We start from the raw sequence: 26,057 nt of genomic DNA, 5'->3' as shown, positions 1-26,057 counted from the left end.
ACATTAAGGAATCAAAGGGCTTGGAATATGATATCCTGGAAGTCAAAGGACCTAGGATTACAACCAAGAATTACCTACCCAGCAAAACTGAGTATAATCCTTCAGGGGGGGGGGGGGATGAACATTCAATGAAGTAGAGGACTTTCAAACATTCTGGATGAAAAGACCAGAGCTGAATAGAAAATTTCACTTTCAAATACAAGACTAAGCATAAAAAGGTAAACAGGAAAGGGAAATCATAAGGTACTTAATAAGTTTAAACTGTTTATGTTCCTACATGGGAAGAGGATACTTGTAACTCCTAAGAACTTTCTCATTATTAGGGCAGTTAGGAGTATATGTAGACAGAGGGCACAGATGTGAGTTTAATATGAAGGGATGATACCTAAAAAAATAAAATTAAGGGTTGAGAGAGGAATTTACTGGGAGAAAGGTAAAGGGAGAAGTAGAATGGGGTAAATTATCTCACATAAAAGAGGCAAGAAAAAGCTTACAATGGAGGAGAAGATGGGTGGGGGTGGGGTGGGAGTGAGTGAACCTTACTGTAATCAGAATTGGCTCAAAGAGAGAATAACATAGACATTCAATTGGGTATATAAATCTATCTTACCCTACAGGAAAGCAGGAGGGGAAGGGGATAAGAGAAGGGGGTGGGGATAGAAGGGAGGGCTTAATCAGAAGCAAAACACTTTTGAGGAGGGACAGGGTGAAAGGAGAGAGAGAATAGAATAAATGGGGGGGATAGAATGGAGGGAAATACATTTAGCAATAGTTACTGTGACAAAAATTTGAAGCAAGTTTCTCTGCTGAAAGCCTCATTTCTCAAACATATAGAGAACTGAGTCAAATTTATAAAAATAAGAGCCATTCCCCAATTGATAAATGATCAAAAGATATGATCAGTTTTCAGATGAAATAATCAAAGCTCTCTATAGCCAAACCAAAAAAATGCTCTAACTCATTGATTGGAAAAATGCAAATTAAAACAGTTCTGAGGTACTGCTTCATACCTATTAGATTGGCTAATAGGATAGAAAAGGAAAATGACAAATGTTGGAGATGATGTGAGAAAAGTGGATTATTAATGCAGTGTTGGTGGAGTTGTGAACTGATTCAACCATTCTGTAGAGCTATTTGGAACTATGCCCAAAGGGCTATAAAACTATATATATCCTTTGACCTAGCAATACCACTACTAGGTATGCATCCCAAACGAGATTTTTTTTTAAAAAAAAGGGAAAATGACATATAGGTGCAAAAATATTTATAGTAGCTCTTTTCCGGGGGCAAAGAATTGGAAATTGAGGGGAACCCATCAATTGGGGAATGGCTGAACAGATTGTAGTATGTGATTATAATAGAATAATATTGTGCTAAAAAAAAATGATGAGCAGGATGCTCTCAGAAAAACCTGGAAAGATTTATATAAGCTGATGCAAAGTGAAATGTACTGTGTGCAAAGCAACAGTAATATTGTAAGGTGATCAGCAGGGAATGACTTAGCTGTTCTCAGCAATAAAAGGATCCAAGACAACCCTGAGGAATATATGATGAAAAATGTATCCATCCCCAGAAAAAGAATTGATGGTATCCAAATACAGACTGAAGCATACTTTTTTACTTTCTTTATTTTTCTTGAGATTTGTTTTTAGGCATAGGATAAGAGTGCTGACAGATGTTATCAAGCAAGGAAAGCTTTATTGAATAGGTCAGCCCAGTGAAAGCTTATACACTGGTCCCTGAAAGACCAGAAATTTTGTCAGTGGCTGATGCGTTTTTCTGGCCACAAACAAAACTGCAAATATGAAGGCCTCTAGTGAAGGTAAACCCACCATTTCCTGTGACAGTCCATTCTAATTCTGGATACCTCTAACTTGGGGGAAGTTTTTCCTTTCATTGAGTCAAAATTTGCCTCTTTGAAAGTTCCAGGAGATGTTCTTAGTTTTGCCCTCTGGGACCAAAGAGAATGAAGCTAATCCCACTAACAAGTGAGAACCCTTCTAACCACTTTAAGACAACTATCATATCCTTCCCCATGCCTCACCCTTCTCTTCTCCAAGTTAAATATCTCCAGTTACTTCAACACATCCTCTTATGGCACTGTCTTAAGACCCTTGATTGATCCAGGCCAACCCAAAAAGCATTTATTAAGCACTAGATATATACAAGATGTGGAACCAACAGTCTCAAGGTAAATAATGATGGCATCCTCCTTGAAGAAAAAGTTAGTTTCAGCAATCCTAATGTTGCAAAGGAAATTCTTGATCAGGTTCAAGTTGGTGGCCTCTTTGGTCCCTTCCACCTCAGACATTCTGTGATTATTACCAAGCTTTCTGGCTCTGAAGCTGTGAATGCTTTCTTCTTCAACTCCCGTTGAACAGCGCTGTCCTCCAGGGTATATATCAGAGCCATCTATTTAGCCCTGTGGCAAAACCGGAGAGTTGGGGACAGCAGAGAGTACTGAGTGTGGAGTTCCCATGAAGAAAGACTAGGGTCATATTTTTCCCTTCTTCCCCTGAGAGTGGGATCACAGTCAGGAAGTCTTTGAAGGAATGGTGTCTATGATGTGCTAATGTCTGCAAAGATTTCATGTGTGAATGACTGAATGCTGGGGGGAATTATAGACCTTCAAAGTAAGATTTGAGGGCCTTGTTTCATAGATTTTGGAGTGACTTTATTTACAGTATGTATTGACTTATGTAGTGGAAATAATGCTGGATTTGGAATCTCAGGTCCTGTGTTCAGATCACCTGAGCGACCTTGAGTCAAGTCCCCTTCCTTTTTCTGGGCTTCAATTTTCTCTTCAGCAAAATGAAATTAAATTAGATCAATGGTGCTCAAATCACAGTCCAAGGAATCCGGGGGATCCCTAAGATCCTTTCAGGAGGTCCCAGGTCAAAATTATTTTCATCATAATGCAAAGATGTTTTCCAATATGGTAAATATAAATGGATATAATCCATATAAACAAAAGCTCTTTTGAGGAAGGTCCTCAATATTATGTTTGAAGGTAAAGGAGCCCTGACACCAAAAAGTTTTAAACTTATTGGATTGGATGGCCTCTAAGGTCCCTTCCAGCTCTAAATCTTTGATCCTGTAGTCTCACTTATTGTGTTACTTTTCTTGAGGTACAAACAGTAGTATTACAGAGAGTAATGATATAATGGAAAGAGGGCTAGGCTATGAACCTGGGGACCTGCATTCAGGCGCTTCAGGCTTCTAACACTTAACCCATATGTGGCCTTAGGCAAATGATTTAAATTCCTTGAGCCTCAGTTTCTTCATCTTTGAAATGGGGAAGGGTGGGAAAGATTATGCTTGTACGTATACCTCCTTTATAGAATGGTTGAGGAAACTGCTTTGGGTAAACATCGTTATTATCGTATTGCAAAGGCATAGAGAAGCAAGCCCCAAGTTTTCAGTCTGGTTTAAGCAGTAAGAAAAATGGAATATGGCCATTTCTAACGCAGTCCTTGTAGCCATGGCCAATACTGACAACTACAGCTAAAGCCAGAAAAAAGACAGATAGTTCCCATGTAGGGCTGCTAGGTGGTGAAGTGGATGGAATGCCAGGCCTGGAGTCAGGAAGACCTGAGTTCAAATTCAGCCTCAGACACTGACAAGTTATGCGACCCTGGTCAAGTCACTCATTCCTGTTTGCCTCAGTTTCCTTATCTGTAAAATAAGCAGGAGAAGGAAATGGCAAACCACTCTAGTGTCTTTGCCAACAAAGTCCCAAATGGGGTCATGAAAAATCAGACACAACAGAAATGACTGAACAACAAAAAGTTCCCACATGCTTAAAAAGTGATTTTCATAGGATTACAAATTTAGAGCTTGAAGGAACTTTGGAGCCCCTTCTTTACTCTCACACAGTACGCCCTTCCACATACTCCATGATTCCGTGACATTGGCTTCCATGCTGTTCGTCACACAAAACATTCCATCTCCCACCCCCATGTATTTTCACTGGCTGCTCCCATGCCTGCAATGCTCTCCCTCCTTGTCTCTGCCTTCTGGCTTCCTTGGCTTCCTTCAAATCTTAAACAAAATCTTACCTTCTCCAAGAAGCCTTTCCTGTTCTTCATTAATGCTAGTGCCATCCCTCTAAGACTACCCCAAGTTTATCCCTCTGTTGTTTGTGCATCATTATTGCATGTCCCAAACTCCTTGAAGGCAGGGATTGCTTATGTTTCTTTGTATCCCTAGCACTTAGCACAGTGTCTGGTATATGGAGGTTTAATAAATGCTTCTTGATTTTTTGATTCGTTGACTTAGAGGTCATCTAATCCAACCATTAGGCAGCTAGGTGGTTCAACAGCTAGAGTGCTGGGCCTGGAGTCAGGAAGACCTGAGTTCAAATCCAGCCTCAGACACTTACCCTGTCCTTCAAAAACAGCCCTGTGAAATAGGTATAGAAACAGTTATCATCACCATTTTATAGATGAGGAACAAAATCCTCCTCAGTCATGCCACTGTGGCAAGGAGGTGGCCTTGGGTTTTCCAAAGCTGTGCTGGAAGAGTACAAGCCCTAGTAGGTCCCTCTAAGATAGAAATGGTTTCAAACTTTGAGTATATGAGCCTAGAAATATGCTGTATTGTTTAAGAACATGTCAAGTTAAGTGTGAAAAGTCTCATCAACAAAGGGTTGGCCATTAGCAATTTAGTCACAAGAACTTTCATGGAATCATTAGGATATAGGAGGAGGTGCCATCTTTATAGGTGGAAGGAGTACTTGTAGTGATGAAATCACATGTTATTTAGAGTGTCAAAGGTTATAGTTGTGGAAACTTGAACCCCAAATAGTAGAAGTAACTTGCCTGAATCTCTGTCTTAAGTGCTGGTGCCAACACTTATGTTCATATCTTCTGATCTCCAGATCTTATAAAGAACTATATTTAACACCATTACTTTGTATGGGAGTTTAATTCACCTAGTGACTTAAAAGATGTAAGTAAGATAATGTTTCCCAAATTGGAAATAGAATAGACTGCCTTTGGAGCTAGTGAATAACTAGTAAATAGCTAGTTAAGAAAACCCTAGATAGTAAGGACAGTGTTATTCTAGGCCTGATGTGGACCAACGAGGAAAAATTAGTTACTGAAATAGAAATAATAAAAACTTTAGAAAGGAAATAACCACTCTTACCTTGGAATCTTTGATAGAGAAAGAGATAAAGGCCATTTACAGTCTGATATGCACCATAGATTTTTGAGGAATGGATTTCAAAAGGTTCTGAAAAAGGATAGATAGAAGAAAACCAATGAGGAGGTATGCTATGGTGGAAGTGTATCCACCTCTGGACAGAGAAGTGATGGACTCAAAATGGGACATATATTTTTTGATATGACCAATATGGGAATTTGCTTTGCTGGACTATGAATATTTGTTACAGGGTTTGTTTTTTTCTTTTTTTGTGTGTGTTTTTCAAAATGGGGGTGGTGGGAAGAAGAGAAGATGAATGCTTGTTACTTAAAAAAAGAAAAAAAATTTTTTTAAAGCATGGATAGGTAAAAGATGTCATGGCCTAAAAGTCCACAGAAAAGTTAACCAGGAAGGGATAGGAAGCTTTTAAGAATGAAATTTTATAACAAAAATGTAAAGAAAAAACTTTGAAAGACATAAGAACTCTAATCAATGTAATGGCCTTTCATGATCAAAGAGGATAAATGAGGAAGCATGTTAAACACCTGTTGAGAGAGAGGTAATGAACCCAAGGTGGAAAATCGGCCATACATTTTTTTGAAAATGATGAACGTGGATATTTGTTTTGCTTGACTATGCATATTTGTTGCAAAGGTTTTTCTTTTCTTTTTGGAAGGGGGGGAGGAGGTGAGAGGAAACAGAGGAAAGGGGGTAGAGTTCCTCCCCCCCCAAAAAAAAACAAGAAAAGAACAGAAAGAATCCTAGACAAGCAGTATAGCTTTAAAGTTACATATCGAATGTATTATACTTAAAAAGAAAAGCAAGTGCTATATAATATGTAGAGAATCTCAGTTTCATGTACAATCTCTTCTACAATGTACATAGAAATGATCATTTTATTTAGAATTTGTTAAGTTCTGAATTTAGAAAACAAAATTCAGAAGATACAAAGAGAAACTATTTAGAACAAATAGAAAGCAGTATGGTACAGTGGAAAGAACTATAATAATCCAGCCAAGAGGTGATGAGGCCTTGAACTGGGCTGGTGGTTGTATAAGTGGTGAAGAGAGGATTTATATTCTAGATATAAAAATGTGGAGATAGACATGACAGGGTTTGGCAACTGATTGGATATGTGGGGTGTGTCAGTAAAAAGTCAAAGCTGACACTGAGATTGTGAATCCATGTGACTTAGAAGGATAGTAGTGCCTTCAGCAAAAATAGGGATATTTGGAAGAAGGGTATGTTGGGCAATGAAGGGGAGGGGGAATGATGAACTCTGTTCTGGACATGATGAGTTTCAGCTACCTACAGGATGTCAAGTTTGAGAAAAGGAAAAGGTTCCTAAAAAAGTAGGGCTGTTCAGAAGAGGAACAGTCTACCTTGAAAGGTAGCAACTTCCCCCATACTAATTGCCTCTAAGGTCTCTACCTTCTCTAAAGCAATGATCCTATTGCTGCCTGTTGTTATCTTTGGATTTTTTGTTTGTTTTTATTGTAGCTCTTGGCTGTATTATATATGGGTATGGTTGCCTAAAAGTTTAGTTTTTCTAAGGTGAGGTGGCATACTTTCAGAGGGTGGAAGTCTTTTAGGAGTTATATTTAAAAATCCTTAAAATCATAGAATCCCAGGGTTGGAAGAGATTTTAATACCATCTACTCTAATCCCTTCTTGAAGCAGGTTTACTTCTTTAACAGGAGTTCCTTACGTTTCTGTAGCATAAACTCCTTTGGCAGTCTGATGAAACCTATGTATTTCTTCTCAAAATAATGTCTTGTGATGCATAAAATAAAATATTTAGGATTATAAAGGTAATTAATCTTACTGAAATAGTTATCAAAATATCAAAAGTTCCAAGTTCATGGACCCCCCCCCCTTGAAATCTATTCAAAGATCCCTGGGGGGTTGTGTACCCCAGGTTAAGAGCCCTTGCTTTATGATAGCTCCCACAAATAGTTGTAAATGCTAAGCCCATGGGTGGAGAGAATTCAGAGCGATGGAGTTACATGGTCATCTAACCTCTGCTTCCAGTGATAGGGATATCTGACCCCTATTATTCTGATGTGCTGGTACCTCTTGAAAAATAGGAGTAGCATTTATATATCTCAAATGGTTTGGATGCCAGCTTGTGTTATGGGTGAGGAGTGGTGAGTGACAGTTGTTAGGAAAAAAAGAATAGAGAATGAATGGGATTTCTTGAGTGTCCAATGAGTCACTGCTTATCTCTGGTCACAGACCAGCCAAATTACCATTATAACCTCTTCTCTGAGCCTCAGTTTCCTCTTCTCTAAAATGAGGGGGTTGGTCTGGATGAATAGTAAAGTCAGTCCCAGCTCTAATGTTCTGTGATTTTATATTACAGGAAATGCCAAACAATGAGTGAGACATGTCATATCCTTTTCTCTCTGGTTACCCATAAGTGGGGGTTGCCTCTCCCTTTTATCCGTCACAATCATCATGGTACTACCCATCAAACCAAGATTCCTGTTTACTCCAATGAGGAAAACAAATGTATTTCAACATTTCAAGGATCTGTAATTTCTCACAAAATTATAGGAAATTACAAGAAAACAAATTTGTCAAATATCACACAGCAGGCACTCAAAACATCCTCAGTGTCTTATTATCTCGAAGATGCAGGCAACCCCATCGTGATTTTACCGATACCAGAGACCAGAGGCACACAAAGAATGACTTACCTATCAGTCAGTGTGTTTGTACTAAGCACCCTCTGTGTGAGGGTCCTATGCTGGGTGCCAAATGGAGATAGACAGATAGGAATCCCACACAGTCCCCCTTCGCACAGACATTAGGAAACAAGACATAAACACGTGAAAAGTTAATTAACTATACAGGAGTTGAATAGCAATAGCATAAGAGATGTGTCATAAGGCAGTATGTGATGAAGTGCCAAAAGTAGGGTACAGAATGTGGTGTTGTATGAAATTTAGGGGAGGGAGAATTTCAGACCTGGGGGGGGGGGCCCTAGAATGATAGAACTGAGGGATGATAGAGCTGGCAGAGACCTTAAAATCAAAGAACATAGTTTGTCATCTCTGGAAGGAACTTTAGGATTACAGAACAATAGAATATTAGAATGTGGAGACACCTTAGTCCAGACTCTTCATTTTATGCATGAGGAAACCAAGGATCCTACTGTGGACTGAGGCAGTGTTTAGTGGTGGTTGTTATTTAAAAATGGGGTTTGCATTGGGACTGAAATGGATGGATAGGAAGAGGAGAATGCTGGTAAATGTTTAACAACCTCCTTTTGGGGGTGGGGGGGGAATGTATACATGACATGCTTTTTAAGTTCAATCTATATCATTAATTACCCCTCATCACTTTCTTATCTCTAGACAATCAACAAAACAATAAATTAAGTGCTGATTAATAGGGTTTGCTCATTTCTGAGGTACAAATGCTCATACTGAAAATTTGGTAATGGGCTCTCAAGGCTGTAAGTTGGCACCAGCACCCTCGGGATAGGAGAAGGCAGTTTAGTACAGCGGGAAAGATCATTGGATTGGGAGGTGGGACATTGCATTGCAATGACCCCTGGATTAAACTGCCTCTTGAGAGCAGGGAGGGGGGTGGGGAAGTAAAGTAGGCCGAGCAAGAACTGGCTCAGGTCCAAAGATCTGGACAGTCTAAATATACATGTGGTGGCTTAAGGGAAGCTGTAAGAACTATTCTTTATTTGATTCCATTCCACTCAACTAGCATTTATTAAGCACCTACTATATGCCAGACCCCATCCTAGTTGCTACAGAAACAAAGACAAAAAGAAAACAGAAGCTGCCTTCATGGAGCTTACTTTTTACTTGGGGAGGGGTAGAAGAGCAACATGTCCATAGGGAGGTAAGGAATGTGAAATAAATGCAGAGTAATTGTGAGGATGGAGAAGGAGAATAGATCTCTTGGATCGGCATGCGCTGCCTCATGTGGATGTAAGTCTGCAAATAGTCTACGTGACATTGGGCAGCCCAAGCTATCCCTCTGTGTCTCCCTATTATAAAATGAGCCGCTTGAACAAGATGCTTTCAAGCTCTTAAGTTATAAGTCCAAGCTAACATTCTGTGTTCTTCGCAGAATATCATATGGGCCAGTATGGAAAACTTTTTCCAATTTGGTCAGCCCTACTAGACCTGACATTCTTCTAGTACAGCCTTTGAGAGACCATGATGAGACATTAGCATAAGACTTGAGTGGGATGTGGGTTGGACTACCTATCTCATTTTAGTAAGAAAAAAAACAATGCGGTTAATTCCAAAGGACCATTGTTAGGTGATAGAAACAGAAATATTTGGACAGATTTACTGGAGAAAAAAATGGTTCTACTTTCTCTCCAGATGTGTCCCTCTTCCCCTGCAGACAATTGCCTGTACACCTGAATGAATTCTCCCAGGCGCCAGCAATGAGGGAGTATAATTACCCTTCATGAAGGGGTTGGATGCCTTAATCATCCTGTTATTCCACATTAACTTTATGATCCTTGGCTAAGCCAGAAAGGCCCCACTCACATTGTTTAAATTAATTCCGATTGCCCACCTCTGTTTACAATTGTAAGCTGGAGTGGTTTGGTCCAATTAGTTAAATAAACAGCAGCTCATTTCCAGCCAGCGATGAATGAAAAAATAGAAGTGTTTAATTGGAGAGTGTGCCACACCTGTTCGTTCCAATATGTATTCTCTCGTGGCCGTTTAAAGGAAGGGACAGGCTAGATAACTTTTTTTTTAATTTTTCATAGAATGTGATTAATGCTGTGGGAGATATTAGGGAAGACTAAAAGAGCCCCGTCTTCCAGATGCTCATGGTGCCAGGGAGATGAGGCATATACTAGATATAATCAATTAGTATTTTTAAGGCCTTACTCTGAACCCTGTGAGGAATAAAAAGAAAAATAATACATAGTCCCTGCTCCTTTGGGGATTGTGGTTTGGTTGTTAATAAGATTCCTAGAAAAATGACTAAATAAATAAAGGATTAGAGTTGTTCTTCTTAGGCCCAGAGGGAAGAACTGGGTCCAGTGAGTGGAGGTTACAGTGTTTGGGTTTGTGTGGGGTTTTTTTTTTTTTTTAGTTTAATAAAATAAAAAACTTCCTACCAATTCAAACAAAAATGGAATGAGCTATTCAGGAAGTAAAGAATTCTCCCCATCATGGATGTATTTGAGCAGAAAACAAAAGACCACTTGTAGGAGACGTGGAAGGGGACTTCTTCCTTTTGTTCTTTTTTGGAATTTTTATTCATGTCTTTTTTTCACATCACCACAACTTCCCCTCAGTATTTTCCCTCTCCAAGAGAACCATTCCATATGACAAATAATACCTTAAAAGACAAAAAAGAGGAAAAAATCAGCGTAATTGATCAACAGTGGAAAAGGTCTGATGATATGCACAATGTGGGGCACTAATGGAATTCTCACCTCCACAGAGGGGTCTTCCTTGGAGCCAGGCTTGTCCTTTGGAACTTTACAGTATTCACTTATTTTTATATGTGGGATTGCTCTTTCCATTTACATCATTGCAGTCATGTATGTTGCTCACCTGGCTCAGCTGGGAGAAGGGGCTTTCTGTTTGGGTATGGATTGAACTAAGGAATTCTAAGGTGCCTTTACAACTCTGAAATTCTAGGTTTCCCAGAATCCTGGCATTTCAGGTTTGGAAGAAACCTTAGAACCTTACAACTATTGCATGTTAGAACCAGAAGGGAGTAATGCAGTCATCTAATCCAATACCCTCATGTTACAGAGGACAAAACAGACCCAGAGAGGAAAAGTACCATGGTCCCTAACACCCTATGCAGATTGCTCTAATCATACTAATTGTACTTGATTCTCACAACAACACTGTGAGAGAAGAGATGTTTATATTATCAGCATTATAATTCACTGCTACCAAAAACAAAGGCTCAGAAGGTGAGGGCCATAGGGACTTAGAGAAAGGAGAAATAATCTGGGCTGGGGTAATCAGGGAAGACTTCAGGGTGGAGGGGGGACTTCAGCAGGCTGCATTTCATCTGGGAAAGGAGCAATTCAGGAAGCGCCACAGGTTTCAGAAGCCCATGAGCACAAGCACAGACACAGGAATGTGTGCAAGAGTCCAGTCTAACTAGATCAAAGGGTCTTTCCAGGGAATAGTAGGAAATAATATTGGAGAGTGTGGGAAGGGCCACATAGGAGATATCCTAGATGTCAGATTGAATGGTGGGTCTTTTCCAGGGTAAATGTGACCTTAAGCAAATCACTCAAACCCTCAGATTTCTCATCTGTAAAATGAAGGAATTGGACTAGGTATTCTACTTTGCTTTCAGCTCTAAAATACCCATTTCACAGATGAAAAACTTGAGGCTTCCATTAGCTAAATTACTTGCCTAAGGTGACTGCCAAAAAGTGTCAAAAGCAGAATTTGAACTCATCTTCTGGCTCCAAGTTCTGCTCACTACACTGTGTAGAATGCAATGGAAGTTGGCAGGTCCCCATGAGGCCTTATACAACTTTGTTCCAGAAAAGGGAGGGATGGGCACGAAATGTTTTAAATCACAAAATGTTCTCATTCAAATGCTGGCCCATTCAGATGTTGTTGACAAAGGTCATCTGAGCTGGAAATGTTCAAGGTTTGATAGCTTGGCTTATTTGAGCACACAGAACAGGCCAGTGCCCAGGGATTGAAGGTAATTGATTTCTCTCCCTTCTACACAATGTGTGTGTTAAGGCAGATGGCAAGGAATAAAATGGGAAATTTGATTTTTTTTTAACTTAGAGTTCAGTAGTCTGCAAAGGTACAAATATGTATATATTCGAATTGGGGTTTTAGCATGTAAATGAATGGACCTGATTGTGTGTGCATATGTGTATATGTATATGTACACACATATTGTTTTATGTGATATATATGGACATATATATGTATATCTCACATGTATATATACATACATATAACACATGTATATGTATATATTTTAATTAAATTTGGTTTTTTCAATTAACCAAAATTTACCTTTTCTTCCTCCCACTTTCCTCCACAATTCCCTCCATTGAAAAAAACAACAACAAAGTCTTTGTGACAAATATGGATAGTGAAACAAAACAAACTCCTTCAAATTGTACATGATTGAAATATTTTTAATTTGTAAGGATTACCCTCCCCCCAAAAAATGCAAAAGCCAGTGGCTCAAATCCAATGACTCTATAATTTAGAGCTGGAAGGGGCTTCAGAAATCATCTACCCTTTTGTTTTATGGATGGGGCCCAGAGAGAAGGAACCTCTTGCCCAGAGTCACACAGATGACAATCAATACTTCTGAAGTTCAAAACCCTGTTCTTGGCTCTGAGTCCAAATTGAGTTCTTTCCCCACTATCCCACCTTAGAATAATAGGATCTCAGAACTGGGAAGGACCTCAAAGGCCATCTAACCCAAGCCATACCTTAACAAGAATCCCATCTATATCCACCCTTGCAAATGGTTATCTAATCTTTGCTTTAAGACCTTCATTGAGGGGGAGCCTACTACCTCCTAGGGCAGCCCACACCACCTTTGGGTAGCTCTAATTATTAGGAATTTTTTCCTTCCATAGAAAGAAACTATGGAACAGAACTAGGAACAATGGGTGGAATCTGCAAATAGTCCAAGGCCTATTCTGTTCTCTGGGGCCAAGTAGAAAAAATCTCTTCCTCATGACAACCCTTCAAATACAGTTACCATATCTCCAATAAATCTTGAGTATTTAGAGCTTAACTTTCATAGTTTTTTTTTCACCACTCCTCATATGGCAAGAACTTGAAGTCTTTTATCAATCTGGTTGCCCTTCCCTGGCCAGCATCCAGCTCGTCAATGTTCTTCCTAAAACATGAAACCCATGTATGAACATAATGTTCTGGATGTAATCTGACCAGAGCAGAGTATAGAGGACCTATTCCTGCATGCTCTATCTTAATGCAGTTTAGCATTGCCTTAGCTTTTTTTTTCACACTGCTGATCACATTGAACTTGTAGTCTGCTAAAAGCCTCAAAATATGTTCAAATTGCTGTTTTAGCCATAAATCCCCCATCTTGTACTATGAAGTTGATTTCTTTGAATCCAAGTGTAAGACTTTTGCTTTGATTAAATTTCATCTTATTAGATTCATTATAAAAATGGCTCCAGTTTCCTCATCTGTCAATAAGGAATGACACTCCATGGTTTATCTATACTTTACAGAATATAGTGACTTTCACTAGGGTTTGATCAAGAGGCTAGCACTCTAGATCTCATGTTTTTCATGGCAAACAGGCCTCAGTCAAGCTCATTCATGTCAACAAATATTTATTGATTGCATTCTAAGTGTATTCTCCATTGTGACATGGAGGTAACCATAGGTTCTCAAAGATTCTGCCAGCAGAGCATAAGTTCTAACAGATCATACGAAGCAGAGAAGGCTTCAAGTATTGGCCTAGTGACTGTTATCCAAGGACTTTGATATGAAGACATCTATTACCTCCTTCCACTGTAGCACAGTGCCTTTCTAGTTAGGGAAGCAAAACTAACCCACATTATCACTTTATGAATATTATCTCATTTCTATAATTATTATTTCCATTTTACAGATGGGGAAACCAAGACAGCAGAAGTTAAGTGACTTGCCCAGGGTCACACAGCTAGTCAGTGTCTGAGGCTGGATTTCAACTCAGGTCGTCTGGATTCCAAGTCAAGTTGTAGGTATTAGAGTTCAGGTTCATTAGCTATCACTGTGGACTGGGATGTCTTTCTTTGAGGAGGTAAGACCTGAGCTAGGATTTCAAAGATGTGTGGGATGTGGAGATGCAAGGATCGGGGTAAAGTAAGGACAATTTGGAGCTCTGGAGTTGGGTTCAGATTGAAAACAACCCCCAAATAGGTAATACATATATCTGTGCCAAGGGTCAGGGTATACTTGTGGGGATGAATCATTGACAGTGGAGGAAGAGGTAGGCATCCCGTTCCATATGTTCTTGTGGTAGTAATCAGCTTTCCTTTAATCAATTTGGCAACCTCTCAGGAAGAGGAAGTATTTCGAGAGCTGAATTTAAGGAGAGAAGAATAATTGATGTTGGAGTCTAGCCATGCAACTCTTACACCTTGGGGGGTTTTCTGGCTCATCTTCAGACCCCCTTGTACACAGTAGGTCTTTATGAAAGTCTTTTGAATAAAAATTTATTCACTGCTGCTTGACTTTGGATGATTCACTTAAACTCTGGGCCTTATTCATAAAATGGGGAGGGAGCCGGGGTTTGGACAAGATGAACCATCTCTTCACCTTCCCCATGGAAGTTCCTTGAGGGGTGGGACCATCTAGTTTTGGCCTTTTGAACCCTGTCCCAGCACCTATTACAGTGTCTTGTACACTGTAGGTACTCAGCATTTTTTTTAATGCTTGTTGAGTTGAATTAAATGATCTCTACGGTCCCTTCCAGCTTCAATATTTTATAATCCTGCTTTGGCTGCACTGGACTAGGTGGGGTTTTTTGGGTTTGGGGGTTTTTTTTTTGGTATATAACATTCATCTTACAAACATCAGAAACCTTTTAGCCACTCAGAGCTAATCCCTAGTACTCTCAAGCTTCACAATCAAGTGGACAGGATTAGCTCCAACTTTAACTGTTCTCAGGCCAAAAAACAGAACCAGACTCAGACTCACTGAAAATGTCAGGGAACTGAGAGAGGGGACCCATCTGGGCTCAAATGAATGAAGCTTTTCAGGCAGCTTTTACTTGGCCTGGGTTGATATCAAGTCATTGTGGTGAAGTGGACCAGACCCACCAGACTCAGAAGATATGGATTATGTAGCTAGGCTCTGCCATTGATAGGCTAAAGGGTATTAGAGCGATCACTTTGCCTCTTAGACCCTCAGTTTCCTCATCTCTAAAATGGGAGGTAATAAACCCCATATTGCTAATCTCCTAGGGTTCATTGGGAGAGAAGTACTCCATAAAGTACCATAGAAATGTGAGCCATAATTGTTAGAGTCCTCACTAAATATGTCTAATTATTGGCTCATGTCCTCCAGCAGACCCTTCCAAAGAAAACATAGCATGGACTTACCAACTTTTTCTTCTCTCGAAACAGGCAGTTGGTTTGTAGCGTCAAGAGTAAATTTGGAATTACACAATCTGGGTGTGAATCCTAATTCTAATTCTTTGTGACCACAAGCAAATCACTGTATCTCTCTGGGCCTCAGTTTCCTCATTCGTAAGATGAATGAGATCAGATGAGGTGATCTCAAATGTCCCTTCCAGCTCTAAGTTCTGTGACTCCTTTGCTCCATCTACACTGATCAGGAGATCACTGTTCTCCAGATACTCACTGTGTGTTATCTCTGTGCCTTTGCCTATGTCATCTACCCAACCTACCCAAAAGGGAAGGCTCTCCCCTCATCAACTCAAGTCCTATGCATGATTCAGTTCCCCTGTCAAATCACACCTCTTCTGTGAAATCTTGGAGTGCTCACATCCACAGTGGTAAGCCTCTTCTCTGAAGCCTTATAGCACTTATTGTCTGTAACCCTCATTTGCCCTGTGGCACATACGACTTTGTGATGTTAGTTGTCATTTTTTTGTATCTATTAATCTTATCTCCCCAGTTCAACCGATAACTATCTCTCAAAGAAGCTGCTCTTGTCTCCTTTCTCAGCCTACTCCTTTCCTCTCCTCCTATAATCCCTTTCCTTCTAAACTATCTGGCACATTCTTCTGAATTCATCCTACTGAAGAATAGATCAGAGCCTTTCATTTTTTTGCCTAATGAATCTTCAGTGGTTCATAGCTGTGTTCAACAAGATAAAATATGAGTTCTTAACTTTTATATTCAAGACTTTTCATGACCTGAATCCTTTCTATCTTTCTTTCTTCAGTCTTCTTAAAAAATTATGATTTTTTTAGTTTTCAGCCTAGACCTATGATTTCATGGGTGTAGAGAATTCCTAGTATGGAAACTCCCTCCATTAATGCAAAAGGCAACTCATCAGTTGGAGACTAGCCTGGAGCACAGAGACATTAAGTGACTTGTTCAAAGCCAGCTTTGGCAGCTGCCTCTTTTATTTTTCATTAACCCAGCTTAGACTTTTTTTTATACTTTTCAAAAGTTTTATTGATGCCTTTTCGGGTGTTGTTTATAGCAAGCCATTTCCTGATATGACCTCCAAATCCCCTGAACCTTTCCTTGTACCCAATTTTATTTTACTTTATTCTTCCTCAACTCTCTGTTTCAGTTAAAGGGAACTATTTGCCATTCTTAAAATATTCCATACACTTTCCTCGGTGGCTGTTAAAATCCTACTTATCTTGTATGATTGTCTTCCTAAAGTCTTCCCTGATCTCCCCCACTCAGCCCCAACCCCCGGCAAGAAGTGATCTTCCCTCCCTGTCATTCCTCATAGCATTTTGTTTGTACCTCTCTTATAGCCCTTAGAATACTTCACTTTTGTTGTGATCATATATGTCTTCTGCCTCTGTCCTCGAGGACAATGTAACATATGTCTGTGTGTGTGTGTGTGTATCATATACTACGATAGGTAGTATATATGAATATATAGTATATATGCACATGTACTATATAGAATATATAGTATATGCATACACACTAAAGGTAGTACATATGAATATATAATATATATGCATATATATGCATTATACTATACAGTTGATCTATATTTTTGCATATACTATATGCATAATATATGCACATATATATTACACTAGTCAACCCACATTTATTAAGCACAGGCCATGTGCTAGGCACTGTGCTAAGTGCTAGGAATACAAAAAAAGACCAAAAAAAACCCCAGTCCCTGATGTCAGGTTCCTCAGTCTAATGGAGGAGATAACATGCACTTATGTACAAGCAAGATATATAACAGATAGACTGGGGGTGGTCTCAGAGCAAAGGCACTAAGGTTAAGGAGGACTGTGAAAAGGCTTCTTGCAGAAAGTGGATCTTTAGCTGAGACTTGAAGGAAGCCAGAGAATCTAGGAGGTAAAGATGAGGAGGGGGAGAGTTCTAAGCATGTGGGACGGCCAGTGAAGACATGAGTGGGGGAGCCCAAGAGTCATTGTGGGGATGGGAAGGTATGAGGGGAAAGTGATGAGAAGAACACGGAGGGAAGGGAAGATGAGAGAGCAGAGGAGTCTGAGATCCTGAAGACAAACTTCTAGGGTCTCCCAGTTTTATCAAGGGGATGGGAAGGGGTGAACCTGATGAAAGGGACCAGGTGAGCTCTCCTGCAAGGGTGAGATAAGAACCCGCAGAGGTGAGGAGGAGACAAGCAGGAGCGTGATGCTGGTAGATTTCCAAAACGGTTTTCCGCTCCACGAGCTCAATTGTGACACTCTTGGCAGTCAGGTTACAACAGAGGTGGGGAAATCAAGCTGCAGAAAGTACTGTACTTTAGGCAGACGTTCATCTCGTGGAGGAAAAACACAGAATTGTGTGGGGAGCAAGCTGGGGGGGCGGTTTGGGGAGGGACAGGAGGTGTTCAAGTCATCCCCTGTCCAAGGCAGGATTGCTTCCATAACCACCAGAAAGCTGGAGAATCTGTGCTATGAGCCTCCTTGCACAGATATTACCAGAACTAACCAGCAAGTCTGTATCAAGGACCAGCAATTATAATAAATCATACTTACATAGCTCTATCAGGTTTACAGAGTGCTTTGGTGGCCAGCTTTGCGCTAGGAGTATTGAGGACTGTCGAAAACATATTCACCCATGATCTCTGGCCTAGAGATGTTCATAGTTTTATCAGGGAAAAAAAACTCATACATACATACACACACACACACACACACACACACACACACACCAGTGAGTATTAAGTACTAAAATATCTTGTCCTGACTTAAAAGCTGTCAGAATTCAAAGGGGTGAGAGAGCAGAGTGGGCTGGAGCAATCCAAGGCAGCTTCCCAGAGACACTGTATGATATCGACTACACCTTGAAGAAATTTTGTGGTGAGAGAGTTCACATTAGTATCCTCTTCTTTTGTCCTCTCTCTCAGGATAGGGTCCTTGTTAGCTGAGTTCATGTTCAAGTCACAGCTCACAGACCAAGAGATAAATGTAGTCTCTGCTGTCTCTGCTAGTCAACATGCAACTGGCCAGAGTGCCTACCAGTTACCCTTATTACATCCCTTGGATTCGGGCTTTGTTCTAAGCCTGGACTCTGTCCCTTGGGAGCAGGGCCTGGTTCCTTCTTTGTAATTTAACTTACTTATGGGTAATTAATTATGCCAAACTTCCTAGCAATATGTGACAAGACAGTCCAGAGAAATGATACAGTGTGGGGCTAGTTGATTTTCCCTGGCATTTTCACCCCTTTCATTACTTCAGCTCCAAAATCCATCCTTTCTTCATTGCAGGGTTCTCCCTCCCCCAGCACAGATTCCACATCAGTAGTTGCCTAGTTGCATTGGCCAAAGCTGGTCACCCCTGGTACCCATTCCTCTGGTAATGAACTCCTCCATATTTAGAACACCAGTTCCCAGATGACAGACACATACTCCATCACTGGGCCTGTATTTAAAGTTCTTTCCAACTTTATAGAACCAGCCACAACCTGTGTTTCCCAAGCTTGGCTTTGAAGCATCCAGCAGAGTCACCTTCATGCCCATTGGAGGCCTCAGAGGATTACTTTAACAGAGGTCTTGGCTTTTCTAGGTTCAGAGAATTTTGGCAGGCATGGGGCCAGGGAAACAGATTTAAGCACTTTGAAAAGAATAGATGACTCAGACTGAGATAATTCACACCAGAAAAAAGGCACAAAAAGAAGGGACCACACTATAAAATCCAAATCTGAGTCAAATGGGGGGTCCTGTCCTCCTCTGCCTAGCCTGATCCTGAACCTTGGGGACAAGCAGACCCCAGAGATGAGGATCTCTGCTTTGTGGTCTCCATCCCAGAGGTCTCCATACCCAGCTGCCCCACCCACTCAAAAAGTTTCAAGAGCATGAAGCTGTCTCTAGAACTGTGGGAAAAAGCAGAGCATAAACAAGGCAGTACTAACCAAGAGTGCTAGAGGAGGTGGGGTTACCGGTTTTGGCTGGAGACAGAGCCTACAGATCACCATGTTCTCAGGTCAACTACCTCACCAAAACTAAAGAATGGATAGAGCACAGAGATTACTTATGCAGGTTTAGCTTTCCTACTTAGGATCAGCATCTCTACCACATTGTCCTCATCAAAGAAAGGGTGTATGACCAAGAATCCATTTTCATCCAGGTTTGCTGACTGCGTTTCTCTAGGATGAACACCAAGAGCTCAGTGTGACTGTTTGCAGATCCCACTCTCACCTAGGTCCCATAGTGATAACCCCCAAAATGACAGGAACAAAAGAAGTTTACAAGAAATATCAAGGAACCTTTGCCAGCCATTCCTAGTGGAGAAACTGAAGAAATGATCTTAGAAAAGAAAAGCCCTACTAGAGTGAAGAAAGAATATGGGCTAAGAGAACCCCAAGATAAAATTCCAGAAGAAGAAAATAATTCTATACTAATTATAAACAGAACCCCAGTGGAGGGAAAGTGGATTGGCCACAAGGACTTGAAGAGTGGATGGAAGACCTACTGAAAGAAATGAAGGAAATGTTTCAGCAAATGATAAAGAATGACATTAGAGTTCTTGAAAAAAAAAAAAGCTGTGGGTGAGATTTTTCAGTTTCTGTTCTAAGCTTTTTATTCTTCCAAGTAGCAGACAACTGACTTGGAAAACAGGACAAGGAGAGATGATTTAAGAATCCATATGGTCAAAGGCAGAGGAAAAGGACTCATAAGTACAAAAATATTTATAACAGTACTCTTATTCTAGCAAAGAGCTGGAAACAAGTGGGTGCCCAACAATTAGAGGGTGACCAGACAAATCATGATATGTGAATGCAATGGAATGGTGTTGTATTATAGGAAATGGTGAATATGATGGATTCAAAGAAACATGGAAAGACATACATTAACTGATGCTACATGAACTGAAGATGCCTGTAGAACAATCCATACAATGACTACAATAATGTAAAAGGAAAACAACTTTGAAAGACTTAAGGACTTTTGATCAATGTGATAAGCAGTCATGACTTCAGAAGACTAATGATGAAGCATGTTTTCTACCTCTTGGCAGAAAGATAATGGACTAGAGCTGCAGAATGAGACATACATTTTCAGACATGGTCAATGTATGGATTTCTTTTACTTGACCATATTTATTTGTTACAAGGAATCTATTTGGGGAGGCATGGAAAAGAGTTGGATGGTGATAGTGATTTAAAAAAAGAAAAGAAAGAAAAGCACTTAGTGAAACATTTTAAAAATATCTAAAAGAACAGGAACAAGTTCAAAAGGAAACATAGATAAGCAGAAATTTTGTTATTATTATGTCAAATTTAATGTTTTTAGGTATGTAATAAAAGTTCACTAATTTGTATATAATCTTATTTTCTGTTCTTTGAACATTGAAATGATTATTCTTAATGTTTAAGTTCATAATAAAAAACCACAGAAAACAGTTTCAGTACCTTCAGTTTTGAAAACTGTTCTCCATTAAGCTTGAAAGCAGGGAGCACATACTCTAGTTTTTCTCCATTGTCTCTGTAACTGGAATTTGTTTGATTTTTCTGTAGTGACCACAAATTGTCTCACATTGCTGGGCTCAGAAAAGTGTTACCCACTGTAGAAGTCAGCTAAATGATCATGAGATGACCCTTAGGTGCTTCAAAAACTGTTTGTTCTTTTCCCTTCAGCTCTTCCAAGATGTGCCAATTTTGAAAACTCAGGAAACTCCAAACTAGAAAAGCTATCTTGCTACTAACCACATCTCCCTTCCCACACACAAATTCTTTGTTTTCTCTTTTTTTTCTATTGATATTTGAAGATACCTAAAACAAGTCATTAGGTCAGTCTTCTAAAGGGACTGGCCCTCAACTGGCCATTTACCTATAAAAAGACTTTGAGTAGTCTGCCTTGCCAACCTGAGAGTGGTCTTTATTCCACAATAAAACAAAACAAAAACAAAATGCCAACCCTGAATACTACATTTTAAGAAATCATAGAAGACAAGTTCTAGGGAACAAAGTGAAAAGAGAATGAACAGGTAACTACCTGAAAGAAACCCTAAGTTTAACGTATTTCAAAACATGATTTACCAAACTCCAGAACTTCCAGGACAAGGGAAAAATATGACCAACAGCCAGGAACAAATAGATCAAATACCAAGGAACTAGAGTCAGGATTACACAATATGGTGCAGCAAATAGAAGAAAGGAAAGTTTGGAATATGATATACCAAAAAACAAAAGAAGGAGGAATGACACAAAGGTGAGAAAGCAGGCAATGTTTTTGGGAATGTCAACTAGTCCAATTTGGTTCATGTGCAGTTTACATTAGAGGGCTGTGGGAAGAGAAGATCCTGGAAAGGTAGGCCCTCCATGATCTGTATGGCCTTCATTGTCAGACTAAGGAGTTTGACTTCATTCCCTGTAGGATTTCTGAGCAAAGAAGTGATTTGGTTGAAAAATTAGGAAGACAACTTGAGTAACATATATAATAGAATGAATTGGAGGAAGAAAGAATTGATTTAGAGAATATTATAATAATACATAATAGTTTGGAGGTACATAGCATATTTTTCATTCCATTTTATTTTATTTTCAGTTCCAAATTCTCTTCCTTCCCCATCCATTGAGAAGTCATATGTAGCATATTTATAAAGCTCATTGACATGATAATGTACTGGATTAGGACATGGAGCTAGACAAGGGATAGAAAAGTAATGGGCCAAAAAGTCTCAGAGAGACACATTGAAGTTCATTGCAACAAAAAACTTCCTAACAATTAAGAGTTGTCCCAAAGTGAAATGTGCTGCCTCTGGAGATGATTTCCCATCCCTGGAGGTGTTGAGGTAAAATCTACACGGCCACTTGGGGGATACAGTAGAAGGGACTCCCATTCAGGTAGAGTTTAAACTAGATAGGAAGTTCCTTCCAAATCTGAGGTCCTATAACCTAAAATCTGAATCTGGCAACTGCTTGTGCCTTTTTTTATATTTTAGCGGTTTATAATGCTTATGATATGCATGGAGGTTGGGGAAAGGAAAGAGGAGCTGAAAGTCAAACGGGTCCATTTCAGGTGGTGATCTGAGAGCTGGCACAGTCCCCGGTTTGGATGCTTTTCAGAGTTACTCAGAACGTTGAAATGGAAGTCCTCATTTGGACTGTCAGTTCCAGGGCTGTCCCTGAGGAGGGATTGCCACATTTTCAATGGCTCTGTACAGTTTGGGGGAATCATATCTAGCGAGAGGCTTATTAAATTCTGAGTCATGTCTGGTTTGTATATTATACTGACAACCTATGGTCTGGGATAATCCATTCTGAGGAGTTTCCCTGGTTTTCTTACTAGTGCTGAGTTTAACAATTCAATACAGCAAGGTTATAGACCCCTATTATGAGCCGACAGCTGGGCTAGTTCCTTAAGAATAGAATCACAGAGCTATACATCATCATAGAGATGATGATGGTGGTGGTGGTGATGCTATTACTTAGCTTTTATATGTCACTTTGAGGTTTGCACAGTGCTTTGCAAATATCTCGTTTTATTCTTACAACAGTGCTTGGAGGTATGTGCTTTAATGATCCCCATTTTACATATGAGAAATGGAAACAGCAGGTGTTAAGGGAGTTCCCCAAGGTTGCACACACCTCTGTAAGTGTCTGAGACTGGATTTGAATTCAGTTCTTGACCCCAGGTCCAGCCCTGTGACCTTTAGCTGTCTAGGCAATCATTTAGTCCAGCCTCCTTATTTCACAGATGCGGAAACTAAGGTCATAAGATTCTAGATTTAGGACTGGAATGTACATTAGAGGGCCTGAGTCTGGCCCAATTCTTTCATTTTACAGGTAAGGAAACAGGCCCAGAGAGGTTAAGAGATTGGCCTGAGATCGCACAGGCAAATCAGAATTTTAATTCAGGCCCTCTTACTCCAAATCCAGTTTCCTCTGCAGTGTGCTCTCAGCTGGTTTTAGAAAGAGGAAATTATTTGATCTAAGGTTATACAATAGCAGGACAGCAGAATTTTAGAATTCTGTTTGTTATTGTTCTTGTTCAGTTCTTTCAGTCATGGCCAACTCTTTGTGACTCCATTTGGAGTTTTCTTGACAAATGATACTGGAGTGGTTTACCATTTCCCTCTACAGCTTGTTTTACAAATAGGGGAACTGAGGCAAACAAGGTTACGTGATTTGCCCAGGGTTACACAGCTAGTAAATTTCTGAGTCTAGATTTGAACTCAGGTCTTCCTGACTCCAGGCCTGACACATTATGCCCTATAACACCACCTAACTGCCCCTTTAAAGGGAACTTAAAATCATAGGCTTCCAGAGATGGAAGGAACTTTAGAAATTGTTTGGTCCAGCTTCTTTTTACAGAAGAAAAAAATAACAGAGTAGGACTATGTAGCGCCTAGACTCCTAGCAGAACTGTAACTAGGGTGAGTTGACTGGGGCTTTGCCCCCATGTTCACACTTCCACTCAGAATAGACCAAAAGCTCCTTCCTTGTGGTCCAGATACCTACTTCTTCACTGGACTGCCAGACCTTCCTCCCCCTCCACCAGGATCCTGTGTCTATGGTACCTTCTTCTGGGACCTATTTCTCTCTCCCCCTCCCCAAATCTCCCCAGTGTAGAGGATAGTCTGACAAGAGAGACACAGTGTACAATACAACAGCACAGTATACAATATGATTCTGGGCACACTTTTGCCTAGATTTGTGCCCTGCCAATTTGTGCCTTCAGTACAACCCTAATTCCCTACCTTACCCCTCCTTCTGTTTCCACCTCTTCCCCCAAAAAATGTTTTTGATATAGGTGAAAAATTCCTTCCTTTCAGTTCCTTTCTTTTGAAGAATTATAACTCTGATCCTTGTGTTCTAGCTTAGTAATCTTTGTATTCCACTATGAGACAAGATGTGAACTCTCCTCATGGGGAGAAAAGATAAATGTATACAAGACAACAAGCATTTATTAAGCACCTCCTATGTGCCAGCCACTATGCTAAGTGCTGGAAACATTATTCTCTGCCTATAATATGAGAGATTATAGGACCAAATACCCATACAATTGTCCTAGAAAATAAACCATATAGGAGGGAGTTCAAGAAAGAGCTCCACAGAGCTTAGGCAGTCAGAGAAGGTTTCATGGAGGAGAAAGGACTTCAATTGGATTTTAAAGGATAGATGGATTGGAAGGGAGAGACCAACCTTTGGCAAGGAGTTCAGCATAGCAAAAGCAGAGGGGCCAGAGCGTGTATCAGACACCATGAGCCTAAGACCTGCCATATCCATGGAAAGATTTTTAGTTTTATGTGAAAGTCTAACTGGAGAAGGACAAGAGAACTCATGAGTAATCTCAGGGTCTTCTAGTCACAGAGCTCAGGCCTGAATTGGCCAAGAAAAGATGGCAAACCTCATTGGAGCCAATGAGCTCTCCCAGATTCATAAGATCATATTTTTAAAGCTCTAAGAGACCCTAGAGATAACCTCCTTCATTTTAAAGAACAGGAAACTGAGGCCCACATAGGGTTGAAAAACTTACCTAAGGTTATAGAGGTAGTAAGTGGTGGAGTTGAGATTTAATCCCATTTTCTCTAACTCCAAATCCAGCAGTGTTTCTACTAACAAAATTTAGTTCAACTGGTATATGTTTGTTTTCCCTTACAAAATCCTACTGTGATTCCTCATCATGGCATGGAAGTGACCTTGAGTTCTCAAATGCTATACCAAAAAGTTCATTTCTATTTTGTAAGTTCTATTTTTCTGGAAAGTAGTTTCTTTCTTGTTATTCAGAGTCTGGTTCAAAATAGATTCCATCCCCAAAGACCAACTTAGCTAAGTATGGAATGCCTCTTCACCCCTAGATGATTATATCCTTAACTATAGCAACCATGAAAAAAAAAGTTTAAGTGTTCCTCAGTCTTGTGTGCCCCCCTTCCATTTCCATAGTGATGTTGGTAGAGTGGTAGGGGGAGAGGTCAGTAATTGCTAAGAATTCCAGTTCTTAGACCCTCTATAAACATTAACATAATTATTGGTGACTATTACTGTGAGATCTTTGTCAGAGGACCAACAAATCAATGCACTGTTGAAGAAAGAGAACTACATCATATTGATATTACTGCAACAAACGAAACTGAAAGACAAAGGGAGTCACAGCTAAATGGAAGGCTGGCTAATAGTTTCTCCTAGAAAAGGCAAAAGAGTTTCCACAGCATGGTACAGTGCAAAGAGGGCTGAATTTAAAGGCAGAGTTCAAATCCTGTGCAGGTGACCTCAAACAAGTTATTTAAACTCTATGGGCCTTAGTTGCATCATTTGAAAAATTAGGAGATTAGAGTCTATCACCTCTAAGGCCATTTCCAGTTCCAAATCAGAGATGCGTGATCCAGACACCTACAGACAGCAAGAAACATTTCATGATCATCTCATTTTACAATGATCTTGTAATAGAACACAGATATAAAGATAATTGAAGCTTATGCATGAAGAACCAGTGCAGACAAATGAAGAAAGAAAGGGTTCTGGAAAGGATTTGGAAAGATTCTCCAAGGTTACATATACACTCTGATATTTGAGCCCAGTGTGAAGGTGGGCACAGGGGAGGATAGCAAAAATATGTTGGATAATATGAATCAGGTTTAAGAAACAGGAGACTTATGGACTACTCAGACCCTACACTTTTACATCATACTTTTCTGCCAGGAGAAAGTCCAAGAACACTGGATATGGTAAATATCATATGACCTCACAAAAAATGAAACAGATTATATTTAACAGACAGGAAATGGTTTCTCATGAGGTCATCCTATCACCATTCACTATCCATATGAAGTCAAACAATCAACTAACCAAAGCAGAGGTTCCCAAA

At 39.9% G+C, this 26,057-nt stretch overlaps 1 protein-coding gene across 2 annotated transcripts in view; it reads left to right on the top strand.

Annotated features, from left to right (window-relative positions):
• BEGAIN (brain enriched guanylate kinase associated) overlaps positions 1-26,057 on the top strand; it is a 182,460-nt gene that overhangs the window by 55,494 nt on the left and 100,909 nt on the right. The gene's annotated exons all lie outside the window — the stretch shown is intronic.

This window comes from Vombatus ursinus, unplaced genomic scaffold, assembly GCF_900497805.2.
Source record: "Vombatus ursinus unplaced genomic scaffold, bare-nosed wombat genome assembly UNPS02007284.1, whole genome shotgun sequence".
Taxonomy (NCBI): Eukaryota; Metazoa; Chordata; class Mammalia; order Diprotodontia; family Vombatidae; genus Vombatus; species Vombatus ursinus.
The sequence above is the reverse complement of the archived record's forward strand: the minus strand, read 5'-3'. Positions and strand labels throughout refer to the sequence as shown.